The sequence below is a fragment of the Macaca fascicularis genome, chromosome 2 (assembly GCF_037993035.2).
Source record: "Macaca fascicularis isolate 582-1 chromosome 2, T2T-MFA8v1.1".
In the NCBI taxonomy this organism is placed as follows: Eukaryota; Metazoa; Chordata; class Mammalia; order Primates; family Cercopithecidae; genus Macaca; species Macaca fascicularis.
The window spans coordinates 8,016,228-8,031,634 of NC_088376.1; the positions used below are offsets into that span (position 1 = coordinate 8,016,228).

Here is a 15,407-nt window from a genome sequence, read left to right on the forward strand (position 1 = left end):
TAAACCTCCAGCAAGTTCTGTAAATTAACCTTATTAAGTGTTATCTGGGGCAAAACTTTGTCTTCTGCTGTTTTTCCCTGGTCACCCAAAATGCTCTGGGATCATCACTGGAATACAAAGTAGCTTTCCAGCAAGGTAGATCCAGGCTGGGGAGATAGACAGGCAAGGTTGGAAGTGCTGCCTGTAGCTATGTCAGATGTATGAAGGAAAAAGGGTGGTCACACAGCACCTTTTGCTCTCATATTGTTCTCCAGAACTGGCCTTCCTTCCTATAAGAGGGCCCTTCAAAATCCACACTGCATACCCTGCTGAGGGCAGGGTGCCAGAATGAGCCCTGGAACAAAATTAACATCACTGATTATATGATTGAATCTTTGGCTTTGATTTTTAAAAGAAAGTTAATAAAACAAGCACAACTAAAAACCTGCCTGGTACCTAATTATAATCATGTTTAGGGAGGTTATTTTAGTTCAAAAAATAATAAAAACAGTTCAGATAGACTTAGCTCTAATTATGTCCCAGGCACTGTGCTAAGTGCTTTACATGCATACTTCATGTAATCCTCACAACAGCCCTATGTTTGTGACAACAACATAGATGAAGAAACAGGTTTAGAGATGTTAGTAATTTTATGGTATCACAGAGGTAGTGAGTACCTTCTGCCTGCCTAAGTTGTCTGGGTCTAAAACCCACGTTTTTATCACTATCTGCTAATGAAATGATACTTGAAAGAAGAGGTCCTGGATTAATTCACTGATTCAATACACTTACGAACTATTCCTTCATATAAGATACCACAAAGTGAGTGGGACAAATAGAGGTGAATGAATTTGCAGGTTTACTGTTTACAATCAAAGGGCAGAATAGTATAATGATTAAGCTTGCTCAATTTCCAATATTGACTCTACCACTGGTCAACTCTGTGACTCCAGGTCTCAGTTTTATCTTGTGTAAAATGGTGATTATAACTTCACCTGCCACGTACGGTTATCCCGAGACTTCAAAAAGAAATTATTTATAGAAAATTTAAAATACAGTCTGGCATGTTACCAAGCTATTTTAAACTCATATTATGAAGAGGCATGTATGAGATTATATGTGCATGTGCCCAGTAAACACATCACGGAAGAGATGACCTGTAAGCTACTTCGTGAAGAGTTAAACTTGTAGAGTCAGAAAGAAGAAATTGATCTTGTATGGAATTAAATTTGCCTTTCACATGCTTACTCTTCACTACAACAGATTCAAGAAACTGGTAGCTGAAGTTTCATAAGGAAATAGCTCTAGGTTCAATGTTTTTGGGAATTGATTACATAAAACACCTACACAAGAACTGTAAAATTTCTAGCTGAATTGAATTGAGCAATAGTGCATACATTTCCATCCATTACTTAATGCATTTGGAAATAAGAATGGTGTCATTTGAGAAAAAGCAAAGCCACATATACATATATAGGTTTTCCCTATTTTAGCTGGGTTTTTGTTTTCCCCTTTGAAACATTCTAATGGGAACGAGAGGCTACGAATGAAACATCAATGAAACCAAATTGTCTTTCTCATCTGTTCATAGCAGCCTACAGGATGAAATCAGAGCAGTTGGTCTTCTCATCTTATAAATAAGGCCTTCCATTTTCCCTCACTCTCTTTTCAAGGCTCTAAATATCTTTGACCTGGTCATCATCCTGCTTCTGTCTTTTCAGTGACTTCCTGCTACACTTTGTGTAAAATCCTGACTCCTCACCATAGCCTGCAGGACCAGTCTGACCTAGCCCCTGCCCACCTTAGAACCTTATTTCCAGCTCTTCACTGCCTCTTACTTGGCCCCCCACCTCAGTGATGACCTCAGGCCTATCCTAGGTCCTTCTCAGGCTTCTGTCTTAGTTCAAATGTCAGTTTCTTGGAGATCGCTTCTCTGACTACTGTACTCAAAAACTGTCCCCCTTCTACGTCCCTCCAATGTTGGCTGCTGTTGTAATCTTAGCCTTTCATTTCTTGTCCTGAAATCACTTGTATTTCTTATTTGTCTGTTGTCTCTTTACTCATATGTACATATTTTTGTCTTTCTCCCTATCGCTGTAGCAACCTAACAAGTAAACACTTCAACACCTCTGTTTCCTCAGGTAGCTTTGAAAAACTCCTAAATATACAGATAAATATATACTTATACTCATTTTTACATACACATATATACACGTACACATGCATATATATGTACATAGACATAAAGTATTACTTCAATATTTAAATATATACTCAACACTTCAAATATACATACTTACGTACATATACATATGTATATGTATGTGTGTGTATATATGTGTGTGTATCTGAGTGTATATATATGTCAAATTTTATTTCAATATTACATGTATAATTCACTGTCTTATCCAGTTCTATCTCTTTCTAGTTCTTGAGGACAAACAATCACACTAACATCTATCCATACACTTCTTTATTTATCATTGCCTCCTTATGGGCCATTTGCTTTTTGCTAGAAACTATTCTAGGCACTTGGGATACAGCAATGAGCAAATCAAGTGTCCCTGTCCTTGTGGACTTTATAATCTATTGGAGGTGAAATAAAAAATAAGAAATGAGGAAAGGATTGCCTATGCAATAAATAATGCTGGGGTAACTGGCTAGCCATATGAAGAAGATTGAAATCGAACCCCTTCCTTACACCATATATAAAAATTAACTCAAGATGGATTAAAGATTTAAAACCCTGGAAGACAACCTAGGCAATGCCATTCTGGACACAGGAATGGGCAAAGATTTTTCATAATAAAGACACCAAAAGCAGTTGCAACAAAAGCAAATACTGACAAATGAGATCTAATTAAAGAGCTTGTGCACAACAAAAGAAATGATTAACAGAGCAAACAGAAAACCTACAGAATGGGAGAAAAATTTTGCAAACTATGCATGTGACAAAGGTCTAATATCCAGCATCTAGAAGGAACTTAAAACAAATTTACAAGAAAAAACAACCCATTTAAAAAAAAATGGGCAAAGGACATGAACAGATGCTTTTCAAAAGACATACATGAAACCAGCAAGCATATGAATAAAAGCCCAACATCACTAATCATTAGAGAAATGCAAATCAAAACTACAGTGAGATACCATCACACACCAGTCCGAATGGCTATTATTAAAAAGCAAAAAATAACAGATGCTGGCCAGGTTGCAGAGAAAAAGGATCACTATTGGTGGGAGTGCAAATTAGTTCAACCATTGTGGAAGACAATGTGACAATTCCTCAAAGAACTAAAAAGAGAAATACCACTCAACCCAGCAATCTCATTACTGGGTATACACCCAAAGGAATATAAATTATTGTATTATAAAGACACATGCATGTGTATGTTCACTGAGCACTATTCACAATAGCAAAGACATGGAATCAACCTAAATGCCCGTCAGTGGTAGACTGGATAAAGAAAATATGGTACATATACACCATGGAATACTATGTAGCCATAAAAGGGAATGAGATTATGTCCTTTATAGAAACCTGGAGAGAGCCGGAGACCATTATCCTTAGCAAACTAACACGAGAACAGAAAACCTAAGCCTGCATGTTCTCACTTAGAATTGGGCGCTACATGAGAACACATGAACACATAAAGGAAAACAACACCCACCGGGGCCCATTGGAGGGTGGTAGGTGGGAGGAGGGAGAGAATCAGGAAAAATTACTAATAGGTACTGGGCTTAATACCTGGGCGATGAAATAATCTGTACAACAAATCCCCACGGTACACGGTTACCTATGTAACAAACCTGCACATGTACCCCTGAACTTAAAATAAAAGTTAAATTTTAAAAATAGACTAAATAATAAAATAGTATGTGTAAGCTTATAAGGTAACAAATGCCACAGAATAAAGGAAAAACAAAAGTATGGTAAGAGAGATCAGGATTTCAGAGAGCAAGCAGCCCTATTCTTGCTTCCCCTACCCCAAACCACGCAAATTCAAACAATCCAAGTAGCCTTCCCTGAGAAGATAGTGAACAGACTTTAAGCAAATGAAAGAGTTAGCCATGTCGCTATCTAGGACATTCAGTCAGAGAAGAAATAAAATATAAGTTAAACAAAGTCATGAAAGGTATTTCAAAGACTGGCTTCTACAGTAAAACTGTATTTTAGGCACTTCATATATTATATATATTAAATTACTTTTCCCCACAACTCAATGAATAACATAGAAACGTTAAATAACTTCATTAGGTTTACACCAAGGGAGCAGAATTTGAACCCAAATTCAAACCCCCACAATATCCTGCCTCTCAGTATTGAAAATTCTAATCCAGTGATTCTTAGATTTCAGTGCAGAAATCCTAGATATCCGCTGATTTCAGAAGCTATCCACATGATTCTGATGTAAAGGATCCATGCACTGCAATTTATCACTGGTCTAATTCCTCCTACACATGAAAGATCCTGAGATATTTTAAGGTAAATATTACATTCATTTCCTATCCTTTGCCATCCCAATTGTTTGCCAAATTGTGGCACATTCTCTCAGACCAGCTGGGGCATCTACTTGATATACTCCCCCTCTCCATCTGAGATTCATCAAATGAGAGAGGCTTTGGGTAAACAGCAGTGCTGAATGAAGAGGAAGGAACGAATATTTACTGAGTGCCTTCTAGGTGCCAGCTATTAAGAGCTAGGGACTTAATATATTTTATCTTACTTGAACCTTACTAATAAACAGAGAGAGAGAGAGAGAGAGAGAGATAATAGGAAGGAAGGAAGAGAAAAGAAGGAAGAAGAATGAAGGGAGGAAGGGAGGGAGGGAGGGAGGAAGGAAGGAAGGAAGGAAGGAAGGAAGGAAGGAAGGAAGGAAGGAAGGAAGGAAGGACGGACGGATGGACGGACATGTTTGTTACCATTTTACAGTGAGAAAACTAAGTCTGGACAGGCTAAGCATGCAGTACCTAGAATTCAAACCCAGCCCTGATTCTGAAGCCAGCCTACTTCTTACTATCTACTCTCTCCATTCAATCTGCTGCCCCCACCACTGTCTCACTCTGTAATTGGGAAACTGAAGTATAATCTTCCAGAAAAGTGCTATTTAGTGTGTATTACCATTCTCAAGTCTCCATCATTTCTATAAACAGAAAGAACTCACATTTTAATGAGAGCGAAGCTTCTTCTGTGGGCACTAAAAGCTCAAAAGAAGAAAGCAGAAAATGTGTACTCATAATGCTAGAATCCAAATTAAAGTGAAACATTTTATCCTTTATTTTGTTGTAGAAAACTATGGAGATTAATGGTGATACAAAACTTGCTTTTTTTTAAAAGAAAGGTTCTATTTTCATTTCCCAAATATTAAATGCCCATGTGCCTAACCGAGTCATCTACTTTTTCTTCCCATCCCCAAACCTGGGTCCTGAAGGGGATGGGGCAGATGGGGAATGGTCTGCAGGTCAGAGTAAGGTGGTAGAATCACATCCTTAAGGACATAAAGGGGTCTTCATGGAACTGACTCTCAGTGCAGTACTCAGTTGTAATTCTCACTGAGGCCAATGAGATACCTCCTAAGACACTGTTCTACAGTCAGAGATTTATAAAACACTCTATCTTAGACATAATATTTTCCAAATTCCTCATTTTCAGGGTGAAAGCAAGGAGTCTAGAGAAGGAAAAGCAACTAACCAGGAACACGGTTGATTGAGGAAAAAAAAAAACATAATCCTGGAATTAGAAAACTAGGGTCCAAGTCCCGGTTCTACTATTTATTAGCTGCTTGGCCATAGTAAATACATAGCCCCTTTGAGACCCAGGATGTAAAACGTTAGCAACACCTGCCCTGATTACCTCAGAATTATTGTAAAAAGCCAAATGTTACATGTGTATACATTTGTATATACAATAACAAGCATGTTGAAGACTTAAAGTTCTATATAAACAAAAACTGTATTATTTAAACCTGGACCTTTCTTTTTCTAACTTAGTATCCATCTGGGCATGCAATGGAACCATTCTCATTGCTGTTGTTAATTGTAATAGAGGTTAAAATCCCTATGCACAAGGCTGTTAACAAATGTCATGGCATATGATTGACACTTACCAAAAGCCTCACAAGATGGGTTTTATTATCCCCATTTTTACAGATCATAAAAATAAGGCAAAGAGAGACCAAATAATTCGGCCAAAGTCAAACCCAGGCAGGTAAGTCTGACGTCAATGTCCACTATATTAAGCAAACACAATTTTAAGTTGCCAGAGCATCTAACCATACTGGCTTTAATAAACTGCTATCAACGAAAGGAACATTTCCAGACATAATGCTTATAAAACGACTGCTTCTCACTTCTGTTGCCATTAGCATTGATTGGCAGAGGAGGAAGCCAGTGTAATCATGAGGACTTTTATGCTAGAAAGGTAGAAATCACAAGCATCTGCTGGATATAAACTAGACATAAAAGGTTACCTGTTCTTATGTTCAACTGATGCCAATTATATCAAATAATAGTTGAACTGATATAAATTCTTCAATGCTTTTAGAAATCTTGAGATCGAAGCTCGTTGCAGCTGCCCACTTCAATGGAAACTTCCTGCTTTCTCTCTGGCAATTTATGTATGACACTTGACACTGGTCTTGCTGTCAATATATGCAAAAATGCACTTCAGCATCATCCTTCACTGTGTTTTCTGCAAAACGCCCTTTATGATTAGGACAGAAACGGGTTTTCCCATCATTAAGCTAGTAATGTCTGACCTTCTTGGAGCCGACGACTCCTTATCATTGTCTGATTTTGTGACCACAAAATTAAATGAAACTAAAACTACTAGTCTGTAGAGGCAAACTTTGACATAACTAATATTATTGATAAAGCATGAGAAATCCAGAAAGTCAATTTTGGACCTACTGACATAATATGAACCCATCATCATATCATTCAATTTTGCCCTTTTTACATATGAGTTACTGTGCTAGGCACAGGGCAGAATAAACCATATTCTCAGCTGATATTTTAAGGTAAATATCACATTCATTTCCTATCCTTTACCATCCCAATTGTTTGCCAAACTGTGGCACATTCTCTTCGACCAGCTGGGGCATCTACTCAACATACTCCCCCTCTCCATCTGAGATTCATTAAATGAGTAATGATTTGGGTAAACAGCAGTGCTGAATGATGAGGAAGGAATGAATATTTACCAAGTCCCTTCTAGGTGCCAGTTAGTAAGAGCTAAGGGCTTAAAATGCTTTATCTTTCTTTAATTTCACTAATAAATAGAGCTAGATAGAAAGATGACTGACACACAGATTAGATAGATAGAGACATTTGTAAGTCTCTCAGCTGATGGCATGGCTTATTCTGCCCTGTGCCCAATGGAGATGAACAAAAACAAAGGCACAAATTACAAATTCCTGGACCACAGTAAAAAAAAAAAAAAAAAATCACAATAGAGATAGAAGATGTTATATGCATTTAAAGGGGTTTTGTGAGCTGGAGAAAATCAAGAAAGGATTGGAGCAGTATGTTTGGAAAGGAAAGAGTAAAAGAAGAGGAGAAGACAGAAGCTGAGGTAGTATGGTGTGAGAATACAGAGAGGGGGCATTCACAAATCTGGTTATATAAGTTTCCAGATTTCATGGTGTGGTATCTAGTAAATATGCTGTAGTGGAACAAAAGGATTTGCACTCAGGCACACACAGGTTCCAATCTTTACTAATTGGGAAAACTTGGGCAAGTCTGTAAGTCTCTCTGAGCCTCAGTTCTTTCATTTGTAAAAGGCAAATAATAATATATATCTGAGAGTTATTTTTGTGTTTAAATGAAATCACAAAAATGCACGTGCTGATGAAATGCTGACTTCTCTTGACCATCTTTGTTTGTTCAGAAAAATACATCTCCAGGGAGTAAAACAATAAGAGCATTTTCTTTTTACTCCCCCTTCTCCGTTTTAGCTTTAACTTTTGCAAATAGATGTGATTACAGAATCTCAAAGTTGAAAGGAATCTTAAAGATACACAATGCATTATAGCAAAAGAAATTTAGAGATCATCGAGTTGAGCTCTCCCACATGTTAGGTCCAAAGGTAAAGATATTTCTCAGTCACAGGCAAGGTAGTACCAGGATGAGGATGTAGGATGGTGGTTGGATAGGTCATTCGTTTTAGTCTAAGTCCTCAGTTCTAGTCCAGAGGTGGGACAACTGGAAGTTTTTCCTAACTGTAGAATAAAATGCATAGATGAGTCTCAGCATTATGTCTTGCTTTGTGCTGTTACATAGGCTGATATGGTTTGGGTCTGTGTCCCCACCCAAATCTCATCTTGTAGCTCCCTTAAGTCCCACATGGTATGGGAGGGACCCAGTGGGAGATGATTGAATCATGTGGGGTAGGTCTGTCCTGTGCTATTCTCGTGATAGTGAATGGTTCTCACAAGATCAGATGGTTTTAAAAACGAGAGTTCCTCTGCACAAGTTCTCTTTTTTGGCCTGCTACCATCCACGTAAGATGTGACTTGCTCCTCCTTGCCTTCCGCCATGATTGTCAGGCCTCCCCAGCCATGTGGAACTATAAGGCCAGTGAACCTCTTTCTTTTACAAATTGCCCAGTCTTGGGTATGTCTTTATCAGCAGCATGAACGCAGACTAATACATAGGCCATGCTACGTAACTCTATGAGCCTCAGTTTCCTAAAAAAAAAACCACGCAGGATTATTCTGAGGATTGAATGAGATGATATATTTAAGACACTCAACACAAATAATCATGGAGACAAGTAAAGAGTGGCTGTTAAATTTTGATGATCATAATTTAACAGACTAATACATTGAAGGAGTTGTTGGCAGAAGACAGAATCAGTGTTTATTAAATGTTTTCTATGAATAAGATGCTGAAACAAATAGGGAGTTAAGCTTCTAAGCAGGCATCAGTGTCCCTATTTCCTAGCTGCGGAGCCAAAAGATCATCATAGAATAACTTCCCTCAGATTTCAGCCAGACTCTCAAAATCCACACTACCACAGCTGCTAGAGAGAGTTAGAATAAAGTCAGACCAAAGGGATGTCTCCTAACAACCCTATCAGTGTAAACCATCCATTCTAGTTTAAAAAAAAAAAAAAAAAGCAGCAAATGAATGGCTAACCTGAATTTATCTACCAAAATATCACTTACCAAATGTTCTGTAACCTTCCTGTTCTTTGGTGTTTCTTCTTTTTTCTTTTCTTCTTCTTCTTTTTTTTTTTTTTTTTTCCTACACAGAACAATTTCCAAAATGGGCAAAGAGCACAGTAGGTGGCTCTCTTTAATATTTCATGGGTAAGGCAATGGTGACTCACCAGATCCTACATCTGTGTCACCAGCAAAAGCCTGATGAAGTTGATCAACAAATGAAGCTGTGTATAGGCTGGAGATAATCTTTGTTTTTTGCTACGTCCTCTGATTTCCTCAAGCCACATTCTGCTTTCCTAACTGTGCCAGGTAAGATGATGTTAACTGCTTACCTATGGGAGCAAACATATGCTCCAAAATGCCAAAAGCAAAGAGCAAAAAGTTTCTTCTACAACTGCGTTTGCAAGGCTGTGTGCTTGCTACAAAGAAGAGGGATCTAACAGCCTACAAGAAGTCTCAGTAGATGAACAGCCCCACTGCTTGGGCCAGAAACAGATCCCTTCATCTTCCTACATGAGCCTGCAGCCATCACTTTCCACAAGGAGGACTGAAACTCCAGACAAGTCATCAGCACCACCAGGAAGCAGTGGTCTCTTTCTGCAAATGCCACCTTTGCACACTGTTCTGTTTACTCTACTCAGTACCCACAAAATTGTCAAAAAAAAAAAAAAGTTGAATAATGCTATGGACACTCATGACATTCATTGTTCAATCCTCTTCCCAGCCTTTGAACTAGCATGCGGATGGCAGAGGGAAGAAACCACTTACAACAGGAAGAAAAGAGCGACATAATTCTGTACTTTGTCTTCTTAGTTAGCACCCTTTCTCTTAGGAATCAAAGGTGTATTACATCAAACACAGAAGAGCAGGAAGGCTGTCTCAGAGACCATTGCTTTAAATACCCTTTTATGATAGTCGGCCCCACTAAACTCTACAGACCTGTGCTTAAGGATTGTTCTCTTAGCAAGGAAATACCCACTTTTCAACAAAAATGATATCCTCAAATAACCAGACAAATAAGGTCAACTTTATAACTGAAGTAAACTGTTAATATCTCATTGGCGAGGAAACAGAGTGTGATGGGAAATGCCCTAAACTAGACATGAAAAGGTGTGAACTGTATTCCCAGAGTTAAAACATACTAACACATGACCTCTAGCAACTTTTCATTTCTCTGAGTCTCATTCCAGATATGTTCTCAATAAATTGAGACCAGCTAAGAAGAGATATCATTTAATGAGCACCTATTCACTACATCACTTGACACTATTCTATTGCATTTATTCTTTATACAGATTTTTAAGCTAAGCATTTTCTTTCCATTTTAGAACTGGATAAAACAGAAACTTTAAATGATTAAATAAACTGCTCAATATCACCCAACTACTCAGGCATGAGGGCTGGAATTTGAAATCAAGTAGATCTGACCACAAAACCTGGGCTCCTTCCTCTATTAATATTCTTTCCATGTCCTCCCAGGGCTATTGAGAGTCACAAGGAGTATCACATACGCAGAATGTACTTTAGAAGTTTTAAAGTTCTACACATATATACGGTTTTGATAACAAGTAATAATCTATATAAAGATATGGGTATAACTGATCAACCTTTCTTTGAAGAATCAGAACCAAGGGGATTAGCTTTTAATTTCCCTTCCATCCTCATGATCTGACCTTATTTTGAACATTTTCCTTTTCCCCCACAAGGCCCCTGTCTCTCAGGCACACATTCAGACGTATCCCAGCCAGCTCACCCCAATGCATGTACAGGCAACGAGCTGATGGAAGCAGGTGATCCCACCCTTTACTAATGCTTGGTGTGGGAGGTACCTAAGTGGGTACCACTGGGCTCTTATCTTCCATCAAGATGTATCACATCCTGTTCTCAAGCACTTATCAACACTGCATACAAATGCTATGGACTGTGAAGGAGGCAGCCAACTACAAATGCTGGACACTCAATTTAAGGAGTCATGGCAAAGCCAGTAGACAGTAGTAAATCATTGCATGAAGTCCATCAGAATAAAATCAATTGTCATGACTAGGGTAAGGGTGTAGGAGGGAATCCATTTAATTTTAAAATACCAATAATACAGGAAGACTAGTGTGGGCATGCGAATGTCTGTGTGTTCCTGTTTAAGTAAGGCAAGTTTGTGTCCAGAAGGGTCTGCATTTAGCAGCATCTCTGTACAATCCAAAAGAAATATATGAGAATTCGGTTGTTTTCTGATACTAGATGAAAAATGTAAGGTTGTTCGGCTGACCTAAGAGAGCAAGGATAGAAGGCTTAGAACAATCTGTAACATAGCTGCAACTTCCAACTTTCTCTTCTCGTCTTTCTGCCTCTCATCCATTTCAAGACCCTCTCTGTCAATAAAGGATGTTTCAGATCAGGGCTGAAGTTTGACCTAAAAACTACTAGGAAATTCACATCACCGAGAAACATCAATTTTACATTTCGAGCTAAGCACCCATGACCCACATCACACATGGACAACATTCAGAAAATTCTTCTCATAAAAGAGCTGCTCAAATTCAAAAGAAGAAAGTCACCACATTTACAGATTTTTTTTTAAACTCCTCTCTAAGGTAGTATGAAATTACCTTTCTGAAAACCCACTGTCTGCAAGGTTACTATGTAATAATATTTAAAATAGTTGCCATCAGTTTTGAACCAACCAGATGCCAGGCCAGGCACTGTGCTAAACATGCTACTTGAATCATCCCATTTCATCCTCCCAACTACCCAAAGGGTTCATTGTGACCATTATAAATCTCCATTTTGCGGCTGAAAGAAAGAAAAGAAAGGAAGATAAAAAGAAAAGAAAAACCCAGTATCAGAAAGGTGGGATAATTTGCCCAAGTTCACACAGCTAATACATGGCAGAGCTGGAGTCAAAGCCAAGTCCTCTTTCTCATCCAGTAGCTAAACCAGGGATCTGTACAGCAGAGCAGCAAAATGCTTCGCGCGGCGCCCTGGTTCACAATCTCACAACCAGAAGGTGGAAGGAAGACAGGCTGAGGGCTAGCTCTTCAAGGAAACGGCAGAAGTTTGCTTCTTTTGTTTGTGATTTTCTGTTTAACCCAGCTTCCTTGCTCCCTCCCAATATTTAGAAGAGGGAAGGGACTCTACGGTTCCATGAAGTCAGCTCTTCCCAAGTGAGGAGCACCCTGTACCCCACAGGGCCACTAGCTCCGCTTCCTCCGGGGCTGGTAAGAAACAGTACCATAGGAGGTCACTGGCGCCCGGGCCTCCCTCCTCCCTCCCAGTGCTCCTCCAGAAGCTGGTAGGACACCCTGGGCAGGGGCATCTTTCTGAGAAAGCAGGTCAGGGGAAGAGGGAGTGAGGCTGCAAGCAGCATTTTCCCAGGCTGTCACAGCTCTGGACTGAGAGCGACGTGATACCGAGCGAGCATGCTGGGACACACCGCTTCCTTCTATCCTCAGAGCTTCCAGCAGCGGTCTGGAGAAACCAAGGCGGAGATGGGGGCCGGGGGTGGTAGCGGGGAGGGGGCGGTGAGGAGGAAAACAAGGGTAGATCCCTCAAAGGGCTGAGGATGGGGGCGGCAACGAGCAGACGTCCCACAACTGCGTTACTTAAATCCCTGCAAAGCAAAGATAGGTCTCTGAACGTTTGGGTTCGAATCCGGGCTACAGCCCTGACTAGCAATATGACCTATCCCAGCCGCTGCCTCGTTCTGTGCCTCAGTTTCCCCCTCTGTAAAGTAGGAGGGTTTAACGATACGATCTCTAAGAATCCATCTGCCCTGAGATTCTGCGGCTCGGTGACTTCTGAGCCCTCACGGCGGCGCGAGACTCACCTTTCTTGGGAAGCTGAGCGGGCGCAGCCAAAGCAGCCGGGATGGGTGCAGTGTCGCCGGGCACTGCTTCTTTCCGCGCCTCTGGCCAAAGCGGACCCCGGAGACCTGGATTCCGGCGGTCTTCCCCAGTGAGCCTCTTACTTTCCGCCGCACTTTCTTTTCCCCCTTTGGGGCTCCTCCCCCGGAGCGGCGCGATTGGCCACGGCCTCACGGCTCAGGCTCCACCCGCCGCCTTGGCTCGAGATCCATCCGAGCTCTGGGCTTGCAGGAGCTGCGGCCGCGGGGCGGCGCCCTGGACGGTCCCGCCCGCTGCGAGGAGGAGCTGCGCCGCGCCCGCCTGCGGACGGATGCAAGGCTGCGCTCGGCCCCTTCGGCTCCCTGCCACCGCCTGTGCGGGCTTGAGCGCGCTGGGAAAGGAGAGGGTTAGTCCTGCAGCGCAGCTTGGCACGCTGCCAGGCGCTGTGGGAAGCTACGCCCCTCACTACACACCGAGGCGCACACATGTGCTCATTGCAAGATCGTGCTCTGGCAGTTGAGATCGGTGCCACCCTGCCCTTTCTTCCTGTCTCGACGTATTTAGCAATCATGCTGCAAGGCCTTGAATCGATTCAGACTACACGATTTTCGCAACCACCCTGTGCCGCCGGCACAGAGCGCGACAGGATGTATGCGATCTCCGCAGTCCTGAGCTCTTGCTGTCTTGAACTGACATTCATATGAGCAAGCAGCAGGACATGACAGCAAGACTAGATAAATCAATATTGTCCACTGGTAATATACCCATTGCCTAGCACAGTGCCTGGCACAAAGTAGGCACTCAGTGCATGTATAGTGAATGAGTAAAAGAACTAATAGGTTTACAAGGAAGGAAAAAATCTCAAAACAAATATTTGCCTTCATTCATTTCCATTTCCCCAAGTTTTTGCAAGAGCATTCCTTCAGCTGCCCTCTGCCACTCTAGATGGTAGTCTGTAATATATCCCGAGAAGCATTATAAAGGCTTTCATTAAGTCATCTCTCTTGTTCAGGCACCTTCTGCTGTGTTCCTACTGCTAGTCCATCATAATTTTTCTTGACTGGCAAGGCCCTTCATGACCTGTCCCCATTTCTGAAACTCCCTAACCAAAGCCATCTACCACACTGACGAGTCTTCGCACATACCTTGGTCATCACCTCTCCTTTTCTCCCCCTCCTACCTAACTGAATCTTACTAATTTATTTTCAAGAATCAAGATTCAGAGAAAGCATTTAAGGAAAAGGAGACAAAAGATGCGAAATAAGAACAGAGCGCAGGTGAGTGGGAAGGAAATGAAACCATCAGATGCCCGTGCCGCTAAAGATGCACAGCAATACAAAACGCAGAGGCTGCCCCTGCCCTGGCGGAGCTTCAGTTCCCAACGTGAAATATCAGTGTAATTGGAGCCATAGAAATGTTTATGATACTTTGCTTCTTGATATCACTTGTGAAAATTAATTGCTCAAAATTTGTATTTATCCCTGGATACCTGAGATCCAGCACCTGCTCACAACATTGTTACTGAACCAAAGAGAAAACAATTCAAAAGAATTTCAAATGTTACCTGTATGAAGCAACAATAAAACTTTTTCTTATTTATTATTCGTTCCTTAAACATATTCTGGGCACAGACTTTATATATATATATATATATATATATATATATATATATATATATATGTAACATTTAAGCATTTACACAGTGCTTACAAAATAAAAAGGCACAGTCATAAGGACTTTGTGTATATTAACTCATGTAACCGTCAATACAACCTAGAGGGTGCTATTATCATCTCCAGTTTACAGAGGAGATAAAGGGAATTTAAATAACTTGACCAAGGCTACAGGCCTACAAGTGGAGAATGCAAAATGAGACTAGAGACACTCAACGCACATGCTCGCAGCCGCTACACAGTCTCATGTACTACCTAGAAGCCAAACAGATGCTAGTAATTCAAAATTGAACCAGATGTAGTCCTGGACATTGAAGGGCTACTCATAGCTTAAGGAAGATAACATTAAGACGAATAATCATATAGACAAATATTCATAGTATATTGTCATTTGAACACAATATAAATGGTTGGAAATGAAAATGATTAGTTAATGAATGCTGTCTACTCACAGAAGAAAATATTTGTGTCATAACTATCATGTTATGGAAATATGTCTACAAAGAACAAGGCTTACAAAATAACAAGGTTGAGTAAAAGTTGTGGAGAGATGAACACCAATTGAAAGGAATGTGAAAAAAATGTTGATATATTAGGATTATGGAAATATAAACATCTTTTTCTTTTACATTTAAGTGAAATAGACCAAGCACAGAAAGACAAATTTTGCAAATTCTCACTCACACGTGGGAGCTAAACATTAAAACAATTGAACTGAGATATAAGAGTAGAATGATGGTTACCAGAGACTGGGAAGA

The 15,407-nt window shown here is 40.4% G+C and overlaps 1 protein-coding gene across 4 annotated transcripts in view; it reads right to left on the bottom strand.

Moving 5' to 3' along the window:
- The window catches only part of IL1RAP (interleukin 1 receptor accessory protein), a 144,816-nt gene extending 131,687 nt beyond the window's left edge, over nucleotides 1-13,129 (bottom strand). For all 4 annotated transcript variants that reach the window (XR_010584867.2, XM_065539712.2, XM_005545406.5 and 1 more), the window contains exon 1: nucleotides 12,961-13,129. The gene's annotated coding sequence lies outside the window, so the exon portion shown is untranslated. The remainder of the gene's footprint in view (nucleotides 1-12,960) is intronic.
- Between the last annotated feature and the right edge of the window lie 2,278 nt (nucleotides 13,130-15,407).